The following is a 24,914-nucleotide window of genomic DNA, read 5'->3' as shown; positions in this document are numbered from 1 at the left end:
TTAATGTTATAAGCTATTCTTTACAATATTCTATTATACACACCAAAACCTAAACAAGTGTGTAACAGATAAAATTACATTAATTCAACGTCGTATGGCTTATCCATTAAGCAAAGACATCCATTTTTTTTACAAAAAAGCCTCCATGTGGTTGCTCAATCTGCTAGAAATAGTTGCTCAATCTCCCATAAATCTTTGATAAAAAGAATGAAAAAAAAGAGAAGATTATATTAGTTCTGTGTAGGAAATAAGATGTGAGATCCTCAGCTGGAACACCCATGACCACAAATCTGCTCTATCAAGGTTGATCTAAGTTTAAACCACAACAGCTTAGCTTAAGCCCTTCACTTGCTGAGGAGCACAGGCCATGAATGACATTTCTCCTCTGCTCTCAGCTCTGGGCCCTCTCAAGGCCTTCCTTTCCCAGGTCTTGCTAGTTTTGAATTGTTATCGATGCTTCTGTAACTTTGCTTTTATTCTAGGTAGGGAGTTTTGAACCTTTGCAAACCAATGGAGGAAGCAGTGGTCCATATTAACTTGAACTCTGCCTTTTTGACCCATCCAGCCTAGCAGGCCCTACTAGGAGCCTGTTCTCCACTGCCAAAGCTCTCAGAGTCATTGATGCACACAAGTCACCATACAGTAACATGGGTTAGACATCATCATCATCATCATTATCATTTAATGTCCACTTTCCATGCTGGCATGAGCTAGACAGTTTGACTGGAACTGGTAAGCCGGAGAGCTGCACCAAGTTCCAGTCTGGTTTGGCATGGTTTCTACGACTGGATGCCCTTCCTAATGCCAACCACTCTGAGAGTATAATGGGTGCTTTTTACATGCCACTAGTACTAGTGCTTCAATGTGCCACCAGCACGGGTGCTTTTATATGCCACCAGCATGGGTGCCAGTTATGTGACACCAGCATCAGTCACCTTGTGGTAGTCATAATTAAATGGACCTTGCTAAAAGCACGCAAGGGTAGGGTGGTGATGGGATGGTGTTCAACCACCCATGAATGAGAATGGTGCTTGCACTGCCCCCACCACCACCATATACAGAGTTTCAGTTTATCAAATTTCACTCAGGTGGCTTTAGTTGGTGCAAGGTTATGGTAGAAGAACTTGTCCTGTGTGTCAAGTAGTGGGTTGAACCCAAAACTACACATTTGCAAAGCAACCATCTTAACCACAAAGCCATGTGTATACACACAATTATAGTAGGTTCTACATACTTCTAACACAAATATGTACTGAAGATGGATGATATTTGTATGAAAACACAAGCACTATTTACTATATATATATGCATTAATATAACTGACAGTGTGTCTCCATCACTGTTTGTCTATCCCCAAAGGGAGATAACTCTGATCCCATTGGATTTATTTCTTTTATTTACCATATACTAAGAATATTGTTACTTGTCATATGACAAGACAGGAATATACTTTAACCACTCTTTGTAAAAACAGTTGTCATGGATCATATATATTCATCATCATCAGCATCATTGTTTAATGTCTGTTTTCCATGCTGGCATGGGTCGGACAGTTTGACTGGGGACTGGCTCTATAAAAATATTCTTTTATTCTTTTACTTGTTTCAGTCATTTGACTGTGGTCATGCTGGAGCACCACCTTTTTGTCGAGCAAATCGACCCCGGGACATATTCTTTGTAAGGCTAGTACTTATTCTATTGGTCTCTTTTTGCCGAACCACTAAGGTACGGGAACCTAAATACACCAGCATCAGTTGTCAAGCAATGTTGGGGGGACAAACAGACACACAAACACATACACACACACATATGTACTATGAGCTTCTTTCAGTTTCGTCTACCAAATCCACTCACAAGGCGTTGGTCAGCCCGAGGCTATAGTAGAAGACACTTGCTCAAGGTGACATGCAGTGGGACTGAACCCAGAACCATGTGGTTGGTAAGCAAGCTACTTATCACACAGCCACTCCTGCGCCTATGTATTAAATAAATAAAAATATAACAATTGAAAAAGATATTAAAACCATTTTATGTTACTGCTTTACTCAATGAAGTGAATGGTGGGTAGACTTTGCAGTCTAATGGCATGCGTTGTATGTACCCTAATTTTAAGATTGGTTTTGGTGAATAAAAGTGCATTTAGACATGGAGTTTTATGGCCCATTATACAAGCGTGTGTGTGTGTGAGGGAGTGTGTTTAAGGGTGTATGTAGGGTGTGTGTGTGTGTGAGAGAGTGTGTGTGTTTAAGGGTGTATGTAGGATGTGTGTGTGTGAGAGAGAGTGTGTGTTTAAGGGTGTATGTAGGATGTGTGTGTGTGTGAGAGAGAGTGTGTGTTTAAGGGTGTATGTAGGATGTGTGTGTGTGTGAGAGAGAGAGGGAGAGTACGCATGTATAAAGCAAGCTTTAGCAGAGGAGAAGAGGACAGGAACAGACAAACTGTGAGAGTAACCATGAATTAAAACTCCCGGAAAATAGCAATGACTATATTTTGGCTCAGTACGCTCCCTCTGCCTCCTCCTTGTTTCTATAGGAAGCTTTCAGAGAGAGAGAGAGAGAGAGAGAGAGAGAGAGAGAGAGAGAGAGAGAGAGAGAGAGAGAGATTAAGAATGATGGACAGACATTTAAGCAAAGAAAATGGCAGAAAGAAAAGAAAATAAAAGAAAAGAAAGAGACTTTCTAACAACAAAAGGTTGTTTGTGTTTGCTGATGTTAGTGTTTAAGTGAACGCATAACTATGCACACACACACACACACACACATTCTGATATACACCACATATAATAGACAGAAATACTGTATGATTGGAGTAAAACAAATGTGAGTGTATAATAAGCATCCTCCCGGTCTCTCTCTCTATCTGTGTATGTACGTGTGTGTGTATATACAGAGAGAGAGAGAGATTACACATTCACACTTGTTTTCAATTATTTATAGCTTTTATCTCTCTCTCTCTCTCATATATATATATATATATATATATATATATAGTAATTTTTCTTTAATTGGCTGAAGATTACAAAAATTTTTTAAAGTGTAAAAATTAATAAATAGAAATGCACTAAGTTCTGTTTATCCTGTTTATGCTACCAAACTTTATATATATGTATGTATGTATGTATGTATGTATATTCTAACCATTGCACCTCAACTGGATAAGTCCTTCATATAGTAAATCTATGCAACATATGTATGTATATATATATATATATATATGATAACAAGTGTGCGTGTGTGTACCTCGAAATATTGGTAGAAAAATTAAATTGGGAGACCTACTTAAACTGCTTTCATTTGTATTTTCTTTTTTGCTAATGTTATGGAGTAAGCAATGATAGGGGGAGGAGGGAGGAGTCGATTCAAATTCCTACTCCACCTAATCCTCTTTTTCAAACACCACCAACAATAACAACAACAACAGCAACTAGCAAAAGAAAACCAAAAGAAAAAAGGAACTAACAAAGATAAGGAACGAAAGGCTAAGCCTGCACAATATATAATAATAATAATAATAATGATAATAATAATAATAATAATAATGATAATGATAATAATAACTGCCTGACCCATTAGGTAGCAGCAAGTGGATAGCATGGAGTCAGTCAAATAGGAAGAAATAGGAAAAGATGGTGGGCAGAGGGGGAGGTGAGTTACAGAGGAAAAGGTTTTGAATACGCTGGCGTGTTTGCAGTGAATTGGGCAATTGACAAGGAATGTTAATGACAGACATTTCTTACAAAACATCTAGTTTTAGTTTTTTCTAAATCTACTTATTAAAGAATAATCCCAAGACACCCCAGTCCGAACATATGAGAATAATGATAATAATGCTTTTTTTTTTTTACTACTCTAGGCGCACAACTTGAAATTGGGGGGGGGGGAAGCAGGCAAGCTGATTACATCGACCCCCAGCACTCAAACTGCTACTTATTCTATCGAGGCCAAAAGGATGCAGAATGAAGTCAACCTCGATGGAATTTGTACTTATTTAAATCAACCTCGAAAGGATGAAAGGCAAAGTCAACCTCAGTGGAATTTGAACTCAGAATGTAAAGACAGACAAAATGTTGCTAAGCATTTTGCCCAGCATGCTAACAATTCTACCAGCTCACCACCTTAGTAATAATAATAATAATAATAATAATAAGTGAAAGAAACAGGAAAAAAGAAGAAATGGAAGGAGAAAAGAAAAGGAAGAAGAAGCCTTCTCTTGCTACAAATTATAACTTTGAAAAAAGACAAAGAAAAATTCTAACAATCAGTTGTCTTTCAAGCCTGAGTTACACAGTCCAATAAAATATATACATGTATGTGTGTGTCTATGTATGTATTTATTTTTGCATAATCACACATCACATTTTTTTGTACACATCTTCAATAAAAGTAATCGAAGTAATAATAATAATAATAATGATAATAATAATGTCAAGGGGTGTGACTTTTATATGAGAGTAAAAGATCTTGTGCAAGAAAATGAAAATTATAGGTCACAACCAGTTGTTATTATAAACACAAGACACAAACACACACCAAGGAGTAGTTATGACATTGTAACTCTCTGCTCCAGATAAGATTGGATTCTATGGAAGTGTCTCCAAATTTAGATCACTTTAACCCTTTTGTTACCATATAACTGCTGAAATACACTGTCTTCATTGCTATTAATTTCGAATATTATGAAGAATTTATCAAACATATCAGTCATTATTATGGTGATGTTTGAAAGGCTGGAAGTGGTAGAATCGTTAGCATGCCAGGTGAAATGCTTAGCAGTATTTTGTCTGTCTTTATGTTCTGGGTTTGACTTTTCATCTTTTCAGGGTTGATAAAACCAGTACCAGTTGAACATTGGGGGATGATATAATCGACTTAACCCCTTCCAGGAAATAGCTGACATTGTGTCAAAATTTGGAATTATTATTAAGCTGGTGTGTGGAAGGCAGGGAACTGGCAGGATCATTATCATTTTGTCTGGCTTTATGTTCTGAGTTCAAATTTCTCCAAGGTTGACTTTGCCTTTTACTCTTTCAGATACATTAAGACATATTAAATGACTGTTGCCTAAACAGGCATCGCCAAAACTGGTTCACTGTCCAGTTAGCCATGCCAGATCTTCAGTATCCAAACAGCCACATTCAACTGTTTCATTTCAAGCAGACGAAACACTGCTACAAGAGGAATTAGATGCTGTTTTTGGCATCAGTGATAATGAAGAATTCAACAGTGATGGCTTTTAAATTGATTTTAAGTTTTATTTCTTTTGAGTTGTAATTAACAATCTATTGTTATTAATTGGTATTGATAATTTCATAATTATAGTTAACCTTATATGTGTTTTGCTGACTTATTTAATTTGCTTTAATGATTCCTTTCACTATTGTTATTATTATTATTATCATCATACACTTTGCAGTCAAGTATTATGTACTTAGCATTTGTTCTATAATCTTATTCATAATTCATTTTGTTAATAAATGTGTTCAACATGGCGACTCATTTGATTGTCTGCCTCCACTAATAATAGAAGACATTTAACATAATTTGAAAAGCTCTTTAGTCCTTGTATTCTCTCTCTCTCATGCCAAAGATAAAGCAAATGAACAGGACGTGGTGGTCCCTTGATCTGTCTAAGAGAGCAGTAACTTTGAAAATTAACTGATTCAGACGGTGACAACCCATCCAGTGTAGGCTGGCATGGAAAGTGGATGGGGAAATGAGGAATATATATTCTTTTATTCTTTTACTTGTTTCACTCATTTGACTGCAGCCATGCTGGAGCACCGCATTGAAGGGTTTTAGTCAAATAAATCAACCCTAGGACTTATTTCTTAAGCCTGGTACTTATTCTATCAGTTCCTTTTGCTGAACCGCTAAGTTATGGGGGTGTAAACACACCAACACCAATTGCCCAGCAGTGATGGGGGAAAAAACATACAAACATACATGTATATAAATATATGATGAGCTTTTTTCAGTTTTCATCTACCAAATCCACTCACAAGGCTTCGAGTATATAGAGGGGCCCATGAACTGGGAGTGTAAGTGCACCCACTAAAATTTTTTCAGGGTGCAAAATCCAAATTTGCATCCCGACTTACTTTTCTTAGGTTTAAAAACAGTGAGTAAAAAGTGATCTGTAAAAAGTAGCTTGAATTAGGTTTCTTCGCAAAGAACAAAGAACAAACATAAATAGTAAAAAACATGACCCTATTTGTATAAGTCTTTGGGCCTGGGTTTGGACCCCCTAAACAAATTTTGTTCCCGAGCCAGCGAGTATAGACCCTCTTAAAACGCTAGGTGTTAAAACAACTCAGAGTCATGGACAGGCAAGGTAAAGCCACAAAAATAGCAAAACATCAATGTCCATCACTCCTGAATGGGATTGAAGGTGAGTTACCTCACCTGTCCATGACTCTGAGGTGGTTTAACATTTAGCGCTTTGAGAGTGTATATACACACACACAGATGAACTCACAGAAAATTCTTTTCTACTCCTAGGCACAAGGCCTGAAATTTTTGGGGAGGTGGGGGGGGCAGTATGCAACTGGTACTTAATTTATCGGCCCCCGAAAGGATGAAAGGCAAAGTCGACCTCAGTGGAATTTGAACTCAGAATGTAAAGACAGACGAAATACTGCTGAGCATTTCGCCTGGTGTGCTAACGTTTCTGCCAGCTCGCTACCTTGAACTCAGAAAATTGCAAAGCATTTTCAAGAGAGCATCAGAAATACAAAGTATGTAAAATAGTCAGATGTGATAAGCCAACTGAATGTCTACAAGAAGCAGTAACTTTCTACGGCAATCAGCAAGCTACGATAGTAATGTTGTGTTTGTAAGTAATACCTGTGCCACTTAGTCTGGTGGGATGATGTCATGAAACATTGATAATGCATGTGTGTGTGTGTGTGCGGTGGAGAGGAACAGGGTGATATGTCATTAATAAGGTGAAAGGTTCAAATCATATCTCTTACAGCATGTTCTTTATCATAAAAAAGAAAAATTGCTTTGCAATTCAGATACTCTTTAGATTATGTGTGTATATCTACATGACACTAGGGTTGTGTTCATATCATCATCATCATCATTTAGCGTCCGCTTTCCATGCTAGCATGGGTTGGATGGTTCAACTGGGGTCAGTGAAGCTGGGAGGCTTCGTCAGGCCCAGTCAGATCTGGCAGTGTTTCTACGGCTGGATGCCCTTCCTAATGCCATATATATATATAATATATATATATATATATATATATATATAATATATATATATATATATAATTCTTTTACTTCTTTCAGTCATTTCACTGTGGCCATGCTGAAGCACCACTTTAAAAGGTTTTTGTCAAAGAAATCAATCCCAGGACTTATTCTTTTTAAGCTTAGTACATATTCTATCAGTCTCTTTTGCCGAACTGCTAAGTTACGGGAACATAAATACACCAACAAAATGGTGGGGGAACAAACACTGACACAAACACACACATACCACATGGGATTCTTTCAGTTTCCACCAACCAAACCCACTCACAAGACTTTGGATGGCTAAAGGCCATAACAGAGGTCCCTTATATGTGTATATATATGTATGTATACATATATATACATACATATATATATATAATCATCATCATCATCATTTAGCGTCCGCTTTCCATGCTAGCATGGGTTGGACGGTTCAATTGGGGTCTGTGAAGCCAGAAGGCTGCATTAGGCCCAGTCTGATCTGGCAGTGTTTCTACGGTTGGATGCCCTTCCTAACGCCAACCACTCCGTGAGTGTAGTGGGTGCTTTTTACGTGCCACCCGCACAGGTGCCAGAGGGAGCTGGCAACGGCCATGAACGGATGGTGCTTTTTACGTGGCCATTTGTATATATATATATATGTAAAAGTTAAGTCGGCAGACTCTTTATTGCCCTAGGCAAAATGCTTAGTGACATTTCATCTGATTTTACATTCTGAGTTCAAATGCCAACAGGGTCAACCTTGCCTTTTATCCATTTGGGGCCAATAAAATAAATACTAGTTGAGTGTTGGGGTTAATGTAATCAATTCACTTCTTCCCTCAAAATTGCTGGCTTTGCCCCAAAATTTAAAATGAATTGTATGTATATATATATATATATGAGACAACTCCAGCTTATCAGCATCACTTAGGTTCATGACAGATTTCACATAAGACATGTGCCTGCTCAAAGAATTTCACGTTTTTCTGCTTTATGTCTAGCCTCAAATGGCTTATTTTTCTATAACTAGCATTATGTCTTTCTCCAGTTCTAAGTTAAGGGTAAAAATAAAGCAACCTTGCAAAACACAGCTGATCCTTACACACAGACACACAGAATAACAGCAATCAAAGAAACAACAGCGGAGTGCAGAACAAACATCTGCGATCTGACTGTTGCCTGTATTCTTGACAAGAGATGCCAATTAGTCTTTTACACCTACCAGGCTTGTTTGTATTAGCCTGAGTTGCTGGATAATTTTGTGTACTTTTAAGAATATTGTAGAATGGAAACTTTTCATAGAAATTTATTGTTTCAAGAAAACATTGGATACGGATTACTTTTAATTTATACGATTCTAGATAAAAGCTCAGGCTGTAACTTCTGAGCCTGAGTCAGGTGAGTGTGAATGATGTCGAAAGAATGTCTGCTACTATTGATATTTTTTGACACAGGGCACCGCTAAGATGATCCCCAGATGCTGAATGAAAATAAATGAACTGCGACCAGGCTTAATAAAAGGAGTTCAAGTTTTTGGCTGCAATTACATACTTGAAGTCAGTGTTGGCAGAAATTAAATCAGCTTGAAAATACATGTTCACTTTACTAGATTTATACTCAGGCTAAGCCCAAACAGCCAGAGTCACCCCTGATATATATATATATATATATATATGGATGACTAAATTACAACAGGTATATATCCCATTGTCTGTATTATAGTGCATTGTTGTACCATTCAAAACTTCTTATTCTTTACAAACAATACACAATGCTCCAAGCAAACTACAATACTCACCTCTCTCTCTCTCTCTCTCTATATATATATATATATATATATATATATATAGGTAAATGTAAAAAAACACAAACTGGGACAAGAACGCAAAACATTTAGAAGACGATACAAAAAGACGGACGGGACATTCGAAGCCTTCGATCTTCAGTCAAAAACCGGATCATCTTCGCAATTTCGGCTGAGAAGAGTTGCTGTGGTTGAGAAGTATGCTTCCCAACCTTATTAGTGCAGGTTCAATACCACTACATGGAACTCTAGACAAGTGTCTTCTATAGCTGTGGCCTGACCAAAGCCTTGTGAGTGGATTTGGTAGGGAGAAACTGGAAATAGCCTATTGTGTGTATGTATGTGTGTGTGTATCATCAGCCAGATGCCTTCCCAATGTCCAGGGTTCAATTTGCTAAGACACTTTACTTCCCCCTCTGGTGTGTGTGTGCCCCTCTCTGTCTGTCTGTCTGTCTCTCTCTCTCTCTCTCTCTCTCTCCCTGCCTCCGTGTCTTGGCATTGTGTCAGTTGCAAATGAGCATCGCCATCCAAGAAGCAATGTCCTTCATTTCCATTCTTCCTTGAAAACATGTCAGGCCATGCAGAAAACACTACTATGTTGTCAGGTTAAGCTAACCAATGATCAAATAGGTTCCAGGCATGAGCATCCAGTCTTTTCTCTTTATTCTTAGAGTACACCATCCAATATATCCTTCCTTTTTTTAGAGAGTAGTAAGGCTCCAAGCTTGGGTTTGGCAAGTGTCATAAACACTGACTCTGCTCTATCCCTGATCATTTATTGCTCTCCAACTAAAATTTCTCAGATCTCATCTCTAAGATCATCACCACATTCTGCACAGGTAACTGCTATCATATTGCCAATTCTTCTGAAATGCTTGAAACCACAGTCATTTTGTGTGTTGATTCACAGCCAATGTTGTCAACACCTGCTTTTAATTTATTGCTAAAATTAACATGTTCAGAATATCATAATCATAATTAATTCCTCCCAACTACGCTACCCAGCAACAGCTCAACAGTGTCTGTCTTCCTACTACCACACAGTATCAGTTTTCCAACACATGTTGTTATACTAATTAAAACCTTGGCAAATGAAAGATATATCACTTGACTATACATGAATCCATGGGTCTATACATGTGTATGAGAATTTGATATATATATATATATATGTGTGTGTGTGTAAGTATATATATATGTATGTATGTATGTTAGTGCCAACATGCTATCTTAAAGATAGTGAGGTAAAGACAATTCCAAACTGATGTTACAATTGTTTCAATAAGTGAGCATTTTTTATTCTATACCACATATACAAATATGTAATAAATACATATGGTTAGGGTATTTGGCTCAAGATCATGAGTTCAATTCCCAGCAGCGTGTTGTGTCCTTCAGCAAGACACTTTATTTCTTGATCATCCAGTCCACTCAACTAGCAAAAAGGAGTTGTACCTGTATTTCAAAGGGCCAGCTTTGCCATTTTCTGTGTCACGCTAAATCTTTCAAAGAACTACCTTAAGGGTACACATGTCTGTGGAGTGCTCAGCCATTTGCACATCAATTTCTTGAGCAGGTTGTTTCATTGATCTGATCAACTGGAATACTTATTGCCATAGCTGAAAGACTGCTAGTTATATGTAAAATGTGTAAAATAAAAGATAGATAGGCAATTGTTTATGGCATCAAAGCATTTATAAACAAGTTACAGAAATATCTACACAAATGTATTTACGTAGAAAGCAGTTAAGATGGTCCAAATTAGTCCTTCATAAATAGATAGAATGTCCAAAGATTTTACACACTGACACACACACACATACATATATGTATGTGCATGTGTAAGCATGTGTGTGTGTATGTGTGTCTGAATGTATGTACACATGCATACATCTTTATGATTTTTGCTTATAATTTTCTGTTTATACATGTGGTTTCCAAAACGGAATCAGTATGCATGTATGTACTGTTAGTCATTCACCTTACTTGTATAAATAAACCCACTTGTACACTTATGTGTAGGTGTGTATGTGCATAAGTGCAGTGATGTGTGTGCGTGTTTGTGTGTAAGTCTGTATTTACTTATGGTTGTGTGTATGTAACCACATGTATGTGTATACAGGTGTGTGCATATAGTATAAGTTCAGATATGATTGTTAGAACTTCACTATATGCCTGTTTTTGTGAATCTAATATATATATATATATATACACATGCAAAGGTACCAAGTTGTCAGAAAGGTACCAAGATGGCAAGCAAAATATCTAGTAGTATTTTTGTCTGACTTCACATTCTGAGTTCAAATTCTGCTAAAGTTGACTTTGCTTTTCATTCTCTCAGGGTCAAAGAAATAAATACCAGTTGAACATTGGGGTTGATGTAACCGACTCCCCACTCTCCTCAAAAACTGCTGGCCCTGTGCCAAAGATTTTAACCCACTATTATTATTATTATTATTATTATTATAAGGCGACAAGCTGGCAGAATTGTTAGCATGCCAGGCAAAATGCTTAGTGGTATTTCGTCTGCTGTGAGTTCAAATTTCGCCATGGTTGACTTTGCTTTTCATCTTTGCAGGGGTTGATAAATTAAGTACTAGTTGATGGATGTCATCGACTTGCCCCTTCCCCCAAAATTTCAGGCCTTGTGCCTACAGTAAAAGGGATTATTATTATTATCGTTACTACTACTACTATCATTATTGAAGTGGTGCTGGCCAAATTGTTAGCACATCATGCAAAATGTTCAACAGCATTTCATCTCTACATTCTGAGTTCAAATTCTGCCGAAGCTGACTTTGCTTTTCATCCTTTCGTGGTTGATGAAATAAGGACCAGGTGAGCACCGGCAGGGAGTGGTAGGGAGTCAATGTAACTGACTTACCCCACCACTGAAATTATTGACCCTGTGCCAAAATTTGAAATCAATATACATAGAATGTTGAACTAACAATTCTTAGATCATGGATTTGATTCTTAGAGTAAGGTGACATATTGTGTTCTGAAGCAAAGCTCTTCATTTTATGTTGCTTCTGTCCAATCACCTGAAAATGCAATCAAGTGACAGTTGAAGGTTAAGCCAAGGTTGCAAAGCATAAGGAATAAAGTTGTAGCTGTGAGTCAGGAGTGTGGTTTAGAAAGAAACCAATCATTCTGCTTGTAACACCAAGGCCAGGGTGGTGGCCAAGATCAAGGAGGTGCCTGATGATCTTCCCAGGTTTGCAGGGAGGAACACACATGCCAGGTTCTGGAGCCATCTTAAGGCTGTGGTGGAAGCAGGTAGTGGCTTTTTGAGTAAACTCCTATTTTAAAATACTTTCATTTTCAGATGATATGTTGTAATCATGCAAACTCAAATTTAGCCCAAACATTGTGTGTGTGTGAGGGAGGGAGCGAGGGAGAGAGAGACTAGCTGCATGTGAGTATGAGAATGCGTGTGTGATGCAATGGTGCATATGTCTGCCTGTGATATTAAAACTACCATCATTGAAGTGATTGTGGGTTTGTAATTGATGTTGGTGAGTTTGAATATCCTGTGCACAGACATAAGTATTTTTTTTTTAAACATAGCAAGGCTATAAAACATAAACACACATATTTATCACCATCATCATCATCATTTTGCATCAGGGCGAGTGGCAGCAGGGGAAGGAGGCGTCCTTTTCCATCATAGTTTAGACAGGTTTCATAACACGTTACCTTTCATCACAATCATCACCAACCACCTCAGTACCACCACCACAAACTTCACCACCTCCACCATTACCACCACCACAGAAAAAAACCTCAACCACCCACCATGTTGCTGAGAATTTCAAGTTATTCCTAGCATGGTTTTCAACAGGGTAGAGTGGGTGCATTTTTATCCTCCTGCCACAATTTATTAAGACAGGATTACCAAATGAACATCCACAACAACAACAACAACCTACAGCCAACACTTTCTTTTCTCTTCTCTTTATACAGAATTGTCACATTTTAAGTAATAGAAAAGAACTAAGAAGAAGAAAAAAATAATAACAAAATCTCAAGTAGGTCAAGGTGAAGAAAGTCATCAAGTAGTAACGTTTGATATTTAAAATACACATCAGAAATCATTGCGAGAGCCCCCACCCCTCACTGCCACCACACACAGACAACAGCAATGAAACTCCGTATAAAATAACTGGAATGGTTAAAATTATTTCACATGAATACAATTCATCGAAGAAACATCGTATTGTGGTCGTCGTTTATTCCTAAGTTGGCCCTGAGTGAGCAGACCTACGAGGCTGTAGTTTCGTGTTCAATCTCACCATGCAGCGTCTGGAGAAGGGAGATTAGCCTGTTATTTTTAGCATACTGAGTGACCAAGTAGAGATTCCTTTTGCTTGAAAATGTATATACATTGTATAATGTGGGACAGACAGGGCCATGTGGCCATGTGATTACATAAATGTGGGGCAGGTGTGCGTCTGTGTGGTAAGAAGCTTGCTTCACAACCACATGGTTCCAGGTTCAGTCCTACTTCATGGCACCTTGGGCAAGTGTCTTCTACTATAGCCTTAGGCAGACCAAAGCCTTGTGAGTGGATTTGAGAGATGGAAGCTGAAAGAAGCCTGTCATATATATGCATGTGTCTTTGTTTATCCCCCAGTACTGCTTGACAACTGGTGTTGGTGTGTTTACGTCCCTGTAACTTAGCAGTTTGGCAAGAGAGATTGATAGAATAAGTACCAGGCTTGGGGTCAATTCATTTGACAAAAATTCTTCAAGGCACTGCCCCAGCATGGCCACAGTCTAAAGACTGAAACAAGTAAAAGATATAAGGTAGTAAGATGAATGTGGGATCGGCATGACCATGCGATTATACTTATAATAGGGGATAGAGATGGCCATCATTTTAATATCCACTTCTATACTTGCATGGATCAGCCAGGTTTTCTATGGCCAGATGCCCTTCCTGTCACCTACTTTTACCCATTTCCCAGCAAGGTAATATTTTCACATGACCAGACATGTTTTTGCAGAATATTGGAAATGAATTACATTTACAATCATCACAAATTGTCACGACGAGATACAAACCTACATAAACATCTACCATGCAACTTTCTTTTACTATTTCCACTAAACAAGAGAAATACTGCCTGCCCACTCCTGTTAAAAAGTGGCTGGTGGAACCATTCTCAAGATGGACTTGGCTGGTAGCCAAATTTGTGCAACATATAAGACCAGCTGTTTGATATAACTTCACAAAGTTAGCAACACTTGACACTGCATGAGTGCATGCAGTAGCTCCATTGGTCAGGAAAACTAGGGAATGGTCATGGCCGGAATTCCTTAGCTAATGTTTATCCAAAGGAAAGGCTGTCAACTCATACAAATACAGATCAGAACCAGTGTTGATGCAGGTGGTGGGGTCTGAATGTAAAAAGCCAAAACAGAGGTCACAAGGAATTTTGCTGAGCCCTCTGACAATTCTACAAATCCACAGCCCTGGATTGACATTTTCCAATTTTTATTTTATCCTTTTATTTATCTATCTATTTTGATTGACCCTAAAAAGAATGAAAGGCAAAGCTTACCATGGCAGGATTTAAACCCAAAGCTGTTCGTACACATGCATCGTACAGTCTACCTTTTATTCTAAGTGAGAGGCCCTTTGTCACCAGCAGAGGTAAGAGCTCTCTGAACTTAGCCCAGGCTATTCTTATTCTAGCAGCTACACTTTCAGTGCACCTTCCCCCGCTACTGACTTGGTCACCTAGGTAACAGAAGCTATCAACTACTTCTAGTTTTTCTCCCTGGAATGTGGCGGAAGTTGGTCTCTGGACATTTTCAGTATTATTTATAGCGCCCGAGCATCTGCCACATATGAAAACTATCCTCCCAGTTAGCCTTCCTTTGATATTGCTGCACCTGATCATCATCATCGTTTAACATCTGTTTTCCATGCTGGCATAGGTTGGACGGTTTGACTGAGGTCTGGAGAGTCAGTGGCTGCACCAGGCTCCAATCTTATCTGGCAGTGTTTCTACAGCTGGATGCCCTTCCTAATGCCAACCACTCCGAGAGTGTAGTGAGTACGTTTTACATGCCACCGGCACAGGAGCCAGTCAGGTGGGCCTGGCATCACTCACGTTTGGATAGTGCTCTTTACATGCCACTGGCACAGGAGCCAGTCAGGCAGCCCTGGTATTGATCACATTCAGATAGTGCTTTTCACATGCCACCGGCATGGGAATGCACATACATTTGATGAGATTCCACACAGTTTCTGTGTACCAAATCCACTCAAAAGCATTGGTTGACCCAGGGCTATAGTAGAAGACACAAGGTGCCATGCAGTAGAACTGAACCAGAAACTGAGGTTTGGAAGCAAATTTCTTACCAATGCAGCCAGCCAAGCTAATAAGTTCTTTCCTTATTTACAGTGGCTGGGTATGATTCAATGGAAATTTAGCTGCTATTTGTAGCATATCTAGACTTCTCCACCAACAACGGTAAATATCAGTGGCAAGTAATGACATATACTCAGTCGGTCAGAATACATTTCTGGAATTCCTTAAAACATTTTCTAAATATTTCTGGTTCGTATTTTTTATTTTTATATCATGAAATAAAATAAAATTGTCAAATCCAACTTCAAAACATAACAATAAGTGAATTTGGTGAGAAATTATGACATAAATTCATATATTTCATTGATTATGTAACTATATAGACAAATATACACAAATGTTTATGCCTTACACACATACATACACTCATATATATATATATATATTATTCTTTTTCCTTTTACTTGTTTCAGTCATTTGACTGTGGCCATGCTGGAGCACAACCTTGAAGAGTTCTTTTTGGTCAAACAAATTGACGCCAGGACTTATTTTGTTTTAAGCCTACTACTTATTCTATTGGTCTCTTTCACCAAATCACTAAGTGATGTGGATGTAAATACACCAACACTGGTGATGGAAGGGATAACTAACACAGACACACATAGATATATATACCTGAAGGCATATGGCTCAGTGGTTAGAGTGTCAGGCTCACAATCATGAGGTAGTGAGTTTGATTCCCAGACTGGGCTATGTGTTGTGCTCTTGAGCAAGACACTTTATTTCACATTGCTCCAGTTCACTCAACTATAGAAAAGAGTTGCGAAATCACTGGTACCAAGTTGGATTGGCCTTTGCCTTCCCATTGGATAACATTGGTGGTTTAGAGTGGGGAGGCTGGTATGCATAGGCAACTACAGGTCTTCCAAATACCACCTTGCCTGAACTTATTCCTCAGGGGGTAATTGTTTAGGTTCAATTCCATAGTCATGAATGAATAAAAGGTGTTTTTAATATATATCATCATCATCATCATTTAATGTCTGCCTTCCATGGTGGCATGGGTGGGACGATTTGACAAGAACCGACCAGGCAGAAGCCTGCACCAGTCTCCTGTAACTGTTTGGGCAAGATCTTTACAGCTAGATGCTCTTTCTAACACCAACCTCTCAGCAGAGTGGGCTTAGTGATTTTTTTATGTGGCACAAGCACAGGCGAGGTCAGTTTTGGCAAGGTTTTTACAGCTGGATGCACCTCCAAATGCAAACCACTCTACAGTGTGGACTGGGTGCTTTAAAGTGGTACCTGCACTGACAGGGTCACCAAGTACTTGCAAGACAAAAAACAAAAACTATTTTGAGAGGGGAGGGGGCATTGGGGGAGGTGATCTTGTGTTGGATGATGAAGGGTGATTGTAAGACAGAGAGACAGAAACAGGTGTCTTGCTGTAGAGGAGGTACAAGGTTACCCAGCAGGAGAGAGAAAGAGAGATCATGAATGAAGACAGAAACAGGTGTGCTGCCACAAAGGAAATATTTGGTTACCCAACCTGAGGGAAGTGCAGGAGGAGGGGGAGAGAGAGAGAAAGTGGGAGACAGCAAGACAGAGATGGTGGAAAAGTGCCAGCCATACTCAAAAGGGGCGGGGATCAGAATATAAATGGGATGGTTGAATAAAGGGAGAGAGAGATATAGATGGTGGCAAGTGCCAGGGCATACCCTTGAGGTTCAAACTCCATGATATAAATGGCAGGATATAGCAAAGGGAACATGATTAAAGACTGCAAAGGGGAAGGAATGAGTGGCGGAAACCTGGGTATATATAGAGTCGGGGGGGGGGGTACTGGATAGCAATGATAGGAACAGAGCTGTGAGGACAGGTTGGGGAATAAGAGCTAGGCATAGTGTATGAAGGATGAAATGTGAGGAAGAGTAGAGATGTAGATTGGTTTGTTGGGGTAGGGTTTTCTTGTTATGTGTGGGTGGAACTCAAAGGTTGGAAGCTAGTGGAGAGCAATGATACAGTGACACGGGGTGAAGAAGACAGGATTGGACAGTAGGAGGTAAACCTAGCGCATGAAGTGGAAATGTGAGAAAGAGATGTGGAAATGGAGTTTGGTTTGTTGTGGTTCAGTGTGTGAGAAATTTTCTTTTTAAGTGTGGGTGGGACACATAGCACTTCTAGAACTCAGTTTCGAGGGTGGGTCTCCTCAAGAACTTCATATCACCTGACATCTGGATCCATTGTCATTTCCTCCGTGGGGGCCTAACATCCTGAAATTGATTTTTACCACTCCATCCCACATCTTCCTTTCTCATCTACTTTCAGTGATCAGCACTTCTTTATGCAGCTGTCTGTATATATATATATATATATAATATATATATATATATATATATATATATATATATATACAATGAATCTTTCAGTTTCCGTTTACCAAATCCACTCGCAAGGCTTTGGTCAGCCCGAAGCCATAGTAGAAGAGACTTGCTTAAGGTGCCATGCAGTGGGACTGAACCCAGAACCATGTTGTTGGGAAGCAAGCATCTTACTACAGCCATACATACAGACACACACACATATACACACTCACACCACATATAGCTACCTATAAAACATCCATTCTGCACACACACATATGGTGATTTCCACAACTTGTCAGATAATAGCCGCCTCACACTCAGCCTGGTTGCACTCATTAACTTTCATCCTTGCGTGTGCACAGATGTCTGTCGCCATGGGACTTTATACAATACAAAACGGATCCAGAAATGAAACGAATATTGAGACATCTGTAGGTCATTGGACTTAAGTGACAAAAGCCTGTACAACACTTTTGCCACTCCCTCTGTTGCCATAGAAGGTTCCAGTGACAAACATTGCAAGATGACTGAGTAACTACTTTGACTGCAAGTTTGACGTCAGAGTATCTTTCTCCTTGAAGAGCTGCCTTCCCTGCGGCTTTGTCAAACAAATTAACAGGAGCCTCCGCTATCCCTGGGAAATCTGCTTAACCCATAGACAGGACCCTGACAGCTATTACCGTTCCCAGTCAGAAGAAACCTGCGAGTAATGGTAATTGAGGGGTGACTCCACACTTCCCACAGCTCCAGTGCTCTTGGACTAAAGCCTCCCCACCAGATGCAGTTTAATGTCAATAACCAGGACAATACATTCGTATATATATATATATATATATAATATATATATATATACACATACACACACACACACACACACATATATATATATACACACACTCATAGATACACACACACATACATTAAACATACATGTATTTTAAAAGATTTTCCTTGGAACTACCAACAGTGGAATTCAGACGCTTAACCATTTAGCATCCAGATTATTCTGTTGAATGTAATACTTATTGATTCACATTGTTTAGCATTAATCATACATTATCTCATAGCATTGAACAATTTTGATGATGTGTTTGTTTTAAGAATAACATTGAAGGATAGGTGCAAGAAGCTGAATCTGGCTAAAGTATGTAGAACAATTTGGCTGGATATGGCCTGTTTAATGTTAAAGAGTTAATGTAATTCTTAAATTCTCAGACAAAATCTGTGTGTGTGTGAAAGAGGGAGAGAGTGAGAGATGGGATTTTAACTTTTTAACCCTTTAGCATTTAAACCACCCAAAATATTCTACTTGTTTTATGTTCAGATTAGTCATATCCAACCTCTCACACCTACCCAACAATGTTATTCTAAAAATAAGCAATCACATTGATATCTCAAAGCCATAATATAATACATGATTAATTCAAAGCAATGTGAACAAGTAAGCTAGACAGGTTAACCCATTCGCATTTAAACAGGTCATTTCTAGCTAAAAATATTGTACCTGCTTTATGTTCAAACTGATTAGACATGGTCGCAGACAATGATCCTACAATGTCATTCTAAAAGTAAATAATCACGTTATCAAAATTTTACAAGCTGCAACATAATGCCTGATTAATTGAACACAATGTGAACAAGTAAGCATAACATTTGAGATAATAATCCAATTGCTGAAGAGTTAAGTTGTGAATACAGTCTAATAAACAGGCTTCTACAGTTTGTCTTTCCAATTTCCCCCACAAAGTTTGAGTCAATGCAAGGTTATGACAGAAAATACTTGTTCAAGCTGCCACACAGGGAGATTGAACTATCAATCCTTCTGATACCAACCTGCCTGAAACAGTCTTTGTTTCTCTCATACAAATTCCCTGGTTTAAAGTGAGCTGAATTAAAACCTTCTATCAAAATTTCACATTAATTTACACTCCAAACACTACATCTTAATAAGTGACAAAGTTATTTTAATTAATTTGGCCAACATTTTCAAAATTAATTAAAACGAAGGCAGAGTAATTCAGCAGAAATACGACAAAAGGGCTGAATTATAAGGCCTTGTCTACATCCGCACACGAACAAATATTTTGATTAATTTATTTTAGTTTTTTATCTTTTATCTTTTGTTTTGATCATTAGACAGTGGCCATGCTGGGGCATTGCCTTGAAGACATTTTAGTCGAATGAATCAACCCCAGTAGCTTTGTTTCTATTTTTAAGCCCGGTACTTACCCTATCGAACGCTTTTGCTGAACTGCTAAGTTACAAGGACATAAACATGCCAACACTGGTTGTCAAGCAAGATCATGATCAAGTGGCTTCCCTTTGCACACTTTAGCTCAATAACCACAGTTCATGTCCCAGTACTTTTAGCCCAATAACCGTAGTACGTGTCCCAGTACTTTTAGCTCAATAACAGTAGTACATGTCCCAGTACTTTTAGCTCAATAACCGTAGTACATGTCCCAGTACTTTTTGATCAGACCTTGTATATCAGAGTAGTACAAGTTTGACCTACAATAAGTACTGTTCACATACCTAGAGTGGTGAGTAATAAAGTTATACAGCAAATCAACAAAGCATCACACATCAATACACAAGAACTTATACATGGTTGCTTGAATTACTTTTTTTACTCTCTTTTACTTGTTTCAGTCATTTGACTGCGGCCATACTGGAGCACCGACTTTAGCCGAGCAAATCGACCACCAGGACTTATTCTTTGGAAGCCAAGTACTTATTCTATTGGTCTCTTTTAACCGAACCGCTAAGTTATGGGGACGTAAACACACCACCATCGGTTGTCAAGCGATGTCGGGGGGGACAAACACAGACACACAAATAAATATATATATATATATATATATATATATATACACACATATATATGATGGGCCTCTTTCAGTTTCCGTCTACCAAATCCGCTCACAAGGCTTTGGTCGGCCCAAGGCTATAGTAGAAGACACTTGCCCAAGGTGCCACGCAGTGGGAATGAACCCAGAACCATGTGGTTAGTAAGCAAGCTACTTACCACACATCCACTCCTGCGCCTATTGCCAAAAACAGTTTTTTAAAAAGCAGCAAAATATCCCATCAATGAAACCCTGCCAGCTTAAAAAAGAAGGACAAACTGGATAATGTAGTCCTACATATACTATGCCTGAATAAAATATGAGATGGTCATAGCTAGAATGTCTTGAGTCATAAAATTGTTGTGGCTGTTTACTTTGGATTAAATGGAAATAGGAAGCTGAAATGTTCATAGACTTTCCTTAATAGCAGAAATAGCATTAAAGAAGTTTATAATTGACTTCAGGTGGACTGATAATTGTATTTTACTGACTCAAATTACAATTATTTAAAGACATACAACATACACTTATCTACGACACAAAACATCAATGAACTTCTGTTGCACAATAAAACCAGATCATTTCTGTTATTAACATTTATATGACAACAATCATTGTTTATCAGTAATAGAGAAATGTCCATTAGTACAAAATTGAAATAGCCATCTATGTGTCATACTTGACACACATCATTAACAGACAGGAAGTTGTGGTTTTTGTCTGAAAGAAAGTCACTTCAAAGACACGCTGTGTCAAAAACACAAGGCATATCAAGACCAAGATGAGCCACAACCCCAGCAGTGACTTACAAAAATGTCATAGGTCACTGCTGGGGGTGAGCCTTTCAATGACACATACTCACTAGTTACACGCCTAATCAAAATCCATAACCCTCCTCACCCTTGTAATATAGGAAACAGTGAATAAAACATTCACTGATACCGTGGAAAGCTGCTGGGCTGAATAAAAACTCAGTGTATGCAACTGAAACAGCATTAAATTAAAATAGGCATCTGTGTGTCATACTTAATGTATATACACCATGGACAAGGCAGGATGCTGTGGTTTTTGTCTGAGAGAAAAATATCATTATAGACCTAGTTCTGGGGTAAGAAGTTAGCTTCCCAATCATATGGCTCCAGGTTCAGTCCCCCTGCATGACTAAATCTGCCACCAAAAACTTCAGCATAGATTATGAATAAAGATCCACAAACAAGATAAATGTGTGCACTAGTTTCATAGAAGAAGGCTTTTGTTGATTTATTTTTCCTTGTTTTTCATCATCTCTTCTCTTTTCATTTCATTTTCTCTGATGTATTATTCTACAAAGTATGTCTTTCATATTGGGGAGGAGGGGAAGGGGAGGAGCAAGGGGAAGAGCAAGAGGGAGATGATGATGAGGGAGAGAAAGAGGAGGAGGATCTACTGACATGAAAGAGAAGACAATTGTTGACAGGTTAGAAATTGAGTTTACAAGAGTCTTTCTTGCTGGCTTAGTGCATGGATTGAACTGATAACCAATCAGGTTTCATGTATCATGTAGTTCAAACTGATAACCAACATGTGGTTCAGTCCCATTGCAAAAGAGACCAATAGAATAAGTACTAGGTTTACAAAGAATAGGTCTAGGGGTTGATTTCTTCAACTAAAACCCTTTAAGGTGGTGCTCCAGCATGGCCGCAGTCTAATGACAGAAACAGGTAACAGAATAAACTGAATAACAGAATGTACATGCGTGTGTGTGTGTATTCCTTTTGCTTGTCTTTGTCTCCCCTTGACTTGACAACCAGATGAGGCACGTGGCTTGGTGGTTAGGGTAATCGGCTCATGATCGTAAGGTCATGAGTTTGATTCCTAGTAGCGTGTTGGGTCCTTGAGCAAGACCCTTTATTTCACGTTACTCCACTCTACTCAGCTGGCAAAAATGAGTTGTGCCTGTACTTCAAAGGGTCAGCCATGTCAAATTCTGTGTCACAATAAATCTCCTAGAGAACTACATTAAGGGCACACACATCTGTGGAGCACTCAGCCACTTGCACGTTAATTTCATGAGCAGGCTGTTCCATTTATCAAATCAACTGGAACACTCGTCATCGTAACCAATGGAAAGCCAGGTTTGATAGCCAGTGTTGGTTTGTTTATGTCCCCATAACTTAGTGGTTTGGTAAAAGAGACTGATAAAATAAGTGCCAGACTTAAAAGAGAATAAATACTGGAATTGATCTGTTCAACTGAAATCCTTCAAGGTGGTGCCCTAGCATGGCCACAGTCCAATGACTGAAACAAGTAAAAGACAAAATCTTGTGACTGACACAGTTCACTGGTTTAATGGTCAAAGTAGATGGTCAAACGAAAAGGAGGAAGAGGAATAGGCAGAGGAGGAGATGGGGGGTGTTGGGCAACATGAAAGAGAAGACAGTTGTCAACATATTGATTTGTTAAAGTGCAAAATAAATTCTGAAGCAAGAACTAATTTACCGAAGAATATTTCAGTGAATCGTATTTAGTTTGGTGATATGAAGAATAGGTAATGACAGGTAGATTGCTTTGTCGCTATTATACGCTTGGCAACACCGTTGTTTTTCCATAAAGATAAGGATCAAAGAATTTCTCTTGTGATTTTTAAATGTTTTCGAAAGTATACTTCTAAAGACTATGTTTTGTTTGTCTTGCTTGTTCACTCTTTCAAAACCAGCCAACCCACTCGAGACTGTCCCTGGTTCTATGATACAAGCTTCCTGTTTCCACTCTTTTGTTACCATATATCTGTTGAAATACACTGCTTTGTTTCAATTAATTGGGAAAATATTGAAGAATTTAGTAAACTGGCTTTGACGTCATTGAGCTGCTGCTTGGAATATACATTAACATGAAATTTCTGATGTAAAGTTTTAACTTAGACTGCTTTAAAACGGGATGTTTATAACATAGACTCAGGGGAAGTACTGGGTAGGTTAGCATCAAAAGGATTAACCTAATCTAAATTTAAACCTTCCAAAGTATCCTGTTAATTCATGTTCCAAACAACAGCTAAATGACAATAAAATTATTTTGCTAATTTCTTCCTCATTCTAAAAATTGATTGAAAGAAAGGGAGAGTATTTCAAAAGAAATATTGTTGCAAAAGGGTCAAGCCAATGATATTAAACAACATAAGGTGGCGAGCTGACAGAAACGTTAGCATGTTGGGTGAAATGCTTATTGGTATTTTATCTGTCTTTACAGTCTGAGTTCAAATTCCGCCGAGGTCAGCTTTGCCGTTCATCTTTTCAGGGTTGATAAATTAAGTATCACTTGCGTACTGGGGTCGATCTAATCAACTGGCTGCCCCCTCCTCAAAAATTCCGGGCCTTGTGCCTAGAGTAGAAAAGAATAGTAAACAACATCATTTAATACCCACTTTTCCATGCTTGCATGAGTTGGACAGTTTATTGGGGTAAACTTTCTACAGCTGGATGCCCTTCCTGTTGCCAAACCTCACCTGTTTCTAAGCAGGGTAATATTTCTCTATGGCCAGGTATGTTCTTGCAAGATATTGACAATGGATGACATTACTTCCATGACAGTAATACTCATTTGCAACCTTCATGCAATGTGAAGACAAGGAGATACATACACACACTTGCATATATATACACATACATACAGATTTGTTTGTGTGTGTGCGTATGCAAGCATGCACGTGTATGTGTTGGTGTATGAATACACACAGATACACATATAATAAGCTTCTTTCAGTTTCCCTTTGCCAAATTCACTCACAAGGCTTTGATCAACCTAGGGCTACAGCAGAAGCTGCCTAAGTCGCCATGCAGTGGACCTGAGCCTAAGCTCATGTAGTTAGAGAGTAAACTTCTTAACCAGACAGCCATGCCTGCATCAATACTAATTATTGCTCACATGGCCACAGATATAAATGTGTGATTAAGATCTTTGTCCAGCTCATTTAGCCAACAACATCAATAAATAGTAATGATTATTTCTGAGACAAGCAAAAGGGTTGGCTCTATGTAGTTTAGAAATCTGCTTTCCAACAATGTGGGCACCTTGAGCAATTGTGTGTCTTCCGCCACAGCCTTGGGTAGACCGAAGCCCCATGAACTAAATTTGGTGGATAGAAACTGCATGAAAAATTCTCAGAGAAACTATGGTAGAATTAACCTGTCACTCAGTCAAACACCTCAACACAAGGTCCAGTCCTTGGGCGCCTCAATGTCCCTGAGAGCTATGCCAGCAGAGCATGAGCTGCTGGTAGGGGCCTGCTTTGCTGGACAGGTGAAAGGATAGAGACTAGACTAATGTGGATCACGTCTTCCCAGAGGTAAAAATGGGTTTACATAGAGCTAACCCCTTCT

The 24,914-nt window shown here is 38.7% G+C and overlaps 1 protein-coding gene across 4 annotated transcripts in view; it reads right to left on the bottom strand.

Moving 5' to 3' along the window:
• Positions 1-24,914, bottom strand: part of LOC115223618 (WD repeat-containing protein 13) — a 234,336-nt gene that overhangs the window by 183,219 nt on the left and 26,203 nt on the right. The window lies entirely within an intron of this gene.

This window comes from Octopus sinensis, linkage group LG23 (assembly GCF_006345805.1).
Source record: "Octopus sinensis linkage group LG23, ASM634580v1, whole genome shotgun sequence".
In the NCBI taxonomy this organism is placed as follows: domain Eukaryota; kingdom Metazoa; phylum Mollusca; class Cephalopoda; order Octopoda; family Octopodidae; genus Octopus; species Octopus sinensis.
The sequence above is the reverse complement of the archived record's forward strand: the minus strand, read 5'-3'. Positions and strand labels throughout refer to the sequence as shown.